Consider the following 5,425-nt stretch of genomic DNA (forward strand, 5'->3'; position numbering starts at 1 on the left):
TTGTAGACATTCAATCGTAGCGTTTCTTTGACATGTTCAATCTCTCTCCCCAGACATTCACCATCTGACACTGTTTTAGCCAGATGTATGAGCATCTTGATGAGAGAGGTTTTCTGTACGGGGTGATGATGCGAATCTGCATTCAGATAGGCATCAGTATGCGTTCCCTTTTGGTAAACGCTGTGTGTGTTATTTTACCATTTAGGCCTCGTCCGATAAATCACCTCTCCTAAGGAAATAAGTATTTAGAGGCCACACGGGACCGGGGGGGGGGGGGGGGGAGTTTATCGTTTTGTCTGTTGCTGCGAGCAGATAGCGCGCAATGGAGAGCTTGCTCAGAGCGGAGCTGGGCACGGACTCGGCGAGGACGCTGGGCGCTTCGGCCGGTGGAGGCTGCATCAGCACCGGGCAGAGCTACGAGACGGGGCGCGGACACGTGTTCACCAAGATCAACGCCAAGAGCGGGGCACCCTCCTCTACGCCTCCTCTACGCCTCCTCACCACCTCACCTCCTCTACCCTTCTCCTCGCCTCCTCTACGCCTCCTCACCACGCCACCTCACCACGCCACCTCACCTCCTCACCACGCCACCTCACCTCCTCACCACGCCACCTCACCTCCTCACCACGCCACCTCACCTCCTCACCACGCCACCTCAACACCTCACCACGCCACCTCAACACCTCACCACCTCACCTCCTCTACCCTCCTCTTCGCCTCCTCTACACCACCGTGCATCCTTGCCTCAACCTTCATTCATTCAGCCCTGTCATTAATGTATCACTTTTTTTTTAGCTGCGACTACTAGCTAATTTGTCAGTTTCTCCCACGATATATGGTATTTTAATTGTTTAATAACCTGATTCAGCAGTATTGCTGTTTGATCTTGGTTTAGCATTCACTGCTCTGTTAATTTGAGCATTTTTGTAGACATTCAATCGTAACGTTTCTTTGACATGTTTAATCTCTCTCCTCAGACTTTGACCATCTGACACTGTTTTAGCCAGATGTATGAGCATCTTGTTGAGAAAGGATTTCTGTGCGGGGTGATGATGCCAATCTGCATTCAGATAGGCATCAGTATGTGTTCCCTTTCGGTAAACGCTGTGTGTGTTACTTTACCATTTAGGCCTCGTCCGAGCAAAATATCCAGGAAAGGGAGTGTGTTATTCACCTCCATTTCCATGGTGAACTGGATGGCCGGTTTTTGTGAATTGAGATGATTTAGACATTCATTCATTAAGTGTATCCTTACCATGTCGCCAGACAACCAAAGTGTCATCTGCATATCTACACAAAAAAGTGGGTTTATATGTACTTGAAGCAAGTGCTCTTGCAACCCGGGGGTTGAGGACCCCTGTGTTAGAGGCCACACGGGACGGGGGAGGGGGGGGGGGGAGTTTAACGTTGTGTTTGTCGCTGCGAGCAGACAGCGTGCAATGGAGAGCTTGCTCAGAGCGGAGCTGGGCACGGACTCGGCGAGGCCGCTGGGCGCTGCGGCCGGTGGAGGCTGCATCAGCACCGGGCAGAGCTACGAGACGGGGCGCGGACACGTGTTCACCAAGATCAACGCCAAGAGCGGGGCACCCTCCTCTACGCCTCCTCACCACCTCACCTCCTCTACCCTCCTCTTCGCCTCCTCTACACCACCTTGCATCCTCGCCTCAACCTTCATTCAGTCAGCCCTGTATCACTTTTTTTCGCTGCGACTACTAGCACCACCGTGGTGAATGTTGCAGTGAACTTCCCCTCGTTGATTCCCCCCTCCACCCACCTTAAGGGACTCGGTCTACCAGACACTTTGACCGCTTCGTCTCATCCACTCCGCGTTCAACCACCGCGCCTCACTGTAGTTCACAAGAACGCACTCAACTAAACAACTCGGTCACCCACTCATCCAGTCACTAACTCAATCACCCTATCACACACTCATCCAGTCACCCACGCATCCAGTCGCCCATGCAATCACCCTATCATCCAGTCACCCACTCACTCAATCACCCTATCACACACTCATCTCGTCACTAATTCAATCACACACTCAGCTAGTCACTCAGTAAATCATCCTATCACTCACTCATCCAATCACCCACTCATTCAGTCACCCATTCATCCAGTCACCCACTCATCCAGTCACCCATTCATCCAGTCACCCACTCATCCAGTCACCCACTCATCCAGTCACCCATTCATTCACGCACTCATCCACTCACCCACTCATTCAGTCACCCACTCATCCAATCAACCACACAATCATCCTATCACCTACGCATCCTCTCACCCACTCATCCAGTCACCCACTCATCCAGTCACCCACTCATCCAGTCACCCACTCATCCAGTCACTCACGCATCTGATCACTGGCTCAATCACCCTATCACACACTCCTCAACTCTTTTACTCAAACACTCACCCATTTACTCACCCACCCGCTCACCACTATGCAGGTCACCTCACTCTTCTTTTCAGCTTTATCAGTTTGCACTGCTCCACTCTGGAATCCACACCCGGTCTTCCTGTTTTCCCAAACTCTTGCAACAATAAACTTGATCAATTTAAGGAACGCGTTTCTTTGATCTTAATTATCTAATTACTCATTGGACAGTTATGTATTATTATTTTTTATTGTTGCTGGCCGCTTGGCGTTTTGTATTGTGTGGGGTTTGCATCGCTGTCAACCCCTCATCAGTGCCTACCTTATTACAGAACAATTCAGACCTTGTTGGTCACCCCGTGCCCCTTATAAGTCCCATGACAAGGGAGAAACACACAAATAAACTTAACAAAAATGTTGCCCGTATTGAAACGGCCGTCTGCCGTATGGACCTGACAACTCACTTTCCCCCAACAGAATACGGGTAAACCGTGTGGGTTGGCGGCTATGGGTTTTGTTGTGTTTGCAAGTCCAAGTTATAGGACTGCACCCTGGGTTGTGCGTGGTTCTCATTGGTGGGAGATTCCCTTCGCTGTGTTGCACGCCAGTGGCTGGGGGCTGCCTGGGGCCAGTGACGTGTGAGCCGGTCCCAATGTGCACCGGCAAACATTTACCGCCAGGTGGCCCCAGTGTTCATTGCCCGTCCACACGTGGATACCTGAAGCCCATGTCAATCCACTGCTGGATGAGTCCCGCAATGAAGATACAATCAGTACATCCACTTTGCTTTTGGACACCACCTGTTCCATTGGCGGCCGAATGCGAATCTAAATGTGCATACGTTAGAGACTGGTTAATGCGCATAGAAATCAAACCAATTGACCTACGACCTTTACCCCATCAACTTTTGTAGAATTTTAGATGTGCATTACAGCTACTTTAGCCGGATGGTTGTGGTGGCTATGTATGCCGGTAATCCACGACTACGTGGAGGTGAGGGTTGGTGGATCACAACAATGTTGCGACAACTCCCACCCCTTGGTCGTCAAGGAGGTAGAGAAGGCGGTGTCGAATAATGTGGACTCCGCCTGTTCCATGTGTAGATTTGTGATAGAGCGTTGGCCCCTCATTTGCTTGGATTTCTCCAGATGCTCCGATTTCCTCCCACATGTAAACACTCATTAATCTTGATTTGAAGCTGTCGTGACTGCAGGAATCCTTACTCTTTGGTTCTTTCGGTAAAGTCACGTAAGTAGAAAAAACTAATAAAAAATAATCATCGATTGCTTGTGTGGCGATCGAAACGTCGTGATCCATTATTATTTGTTCTACCTACGCGACTTTACCTAAACAACCAAAGAGTACAAACTCTCATTAATTGTCCGATAACATCTTTATATAAAGAGGACCACAGAGCATGGGCAGGAGTGGTGGGGGGGATTTGTTGCCAGCTGCTCACCATTTGACTGCCGCCTTCCCTCGTCTGTAGTTCCTCGCGCCAAAGTGAAGGAATTCTGTGTGCCAGTTACAATTATCACTTGAATGTAACTTGATGTTTCAATGTAAACAGCCACTGAGATTTAATCCTAAAAATCTTTATTTTTCACATGCAGTGAAACAATGTTGTTAGTAGGCTTGTTTCCCTGGGAAAGCCTCACTGAGTCTCAAGACTCTTTTTCAGGAGGGGCCTGCCAACTTTTCGCAGGAGTAATTTGGATGTTTGGCTAGTACCAGTTACATTGTATGTTGTTGTTGTTTTGCCATGGGAGTAAACCCATGCAGAGAAAGGGACCAGAATGAGGAAAGCGAAGCCAGGCAGTCCTTCAGAAGATGTCATGCACGGGCGTGACCACTGCACCACCCTGCCGCCCAAACAAAAGTAATTTAAATAATGTACAATACTGGCAAATAAACCCTATTAGTATCAACTGAATTTCTGGCCAATATGGCACGTGTATAGCTACATCGGTGTTTCTAAAAGTCGTGTTCACATTGCCTGAAATTAATAATATAAAGAACAGATTTCCCACCTCTGGTTTCATTTGGATTACCGGTTGTCCTCATTATGTGTGTCACAGGTAATATGGAAAGGAAAATATTACGCAGCACGAGTTGTAGGATTAGGGCAATTATGGTGACACACGTGACCCCCTCTACACAAGAAACAGCTAAGATTCATATTCTTGGTTCTTTCGGGAAAGTCATCTCGAAGGGAAACAATAAAATACAAATATAAAACAATAAAATTCTCACGACCTTTTGACTGCAACACAAGCAATCATCATCAGGTGTGAAAACCACAACAAGAAAATTTGAAAGAACCAAGAATATGAATCTCTGCAGTCACTAAAGCTTTAAATCAAAATTTAACAGCTGAGAGTCAATGCTGGGATGTTGTGCGATTGGTGCAAGCGACCCATCATTGTGTTTTGATGTTGAGCTGTTAAAATTGCACTGTTGTGAGGTGAGGTCAAGGCCGATGACTGCTTCCAGCGGTGTCAAGATCAGCATTTTGAAGAGGCTCGCGGAGGATGATACTGGGCACTGGGGTGCAGTCTCCCTCCATGAACAACAGAGGGCAGAGGAGCGACGCTCACAACAATTATTGGCGGAGCGCCGGGCGTATAAAACGCAAATTTGGAAGAAAGTTTATCTCGGGGAGTTAACCCACAACACCTGGGTCTGTCCCGCGTGTTCACACGATAACGCGTTTTCACTACAACGCGTTTTCTCCGTCACAACGCGCTTTCTGAGCGGACTACTTTCTTGAGCTGCGCGGTTGAGCGAGATGAGACGGTAACGCGGCGGCGGCGTCCCCTCAAGTTATTTGGACCCCCATCTTACCGTGCGTGGACATTATTATTTACGGGAGGAAAATAGTTTCCGCTTAACGCGGCACTTTTCAGGAACGCATCTACCGCGTTAAACGAGGACTCGCCGCGTACAGGTGCCGCGCACGCTGTATCGACCCTGGAGAAATCCGAAGCACTATGAAGCTCTTGTTCACAGACGTCCAGTAAGGGGCGGGTGGTGTTGGTGGTGTGGGCGTCA

This window comes from Petromyzon marinus, unplaced genomic scaffold (assembly GCF_048934315.1).
Source record: "Petromyzon marinus isolate PM22_M1 ecotype Great Lakes invasive population unplaced genomic scaffold, UKy_Petmar_22M1.pri1.0 PM_Scaffold_13, whole genome shotgun sequence".
NCBI classification, from domain to species: Eukaryota; Metazoa; Chordata; class Hyperoartia; order Petromyzontiformes; family Petromyzontidae; genus Petromyzon; species Petromyzon marinus.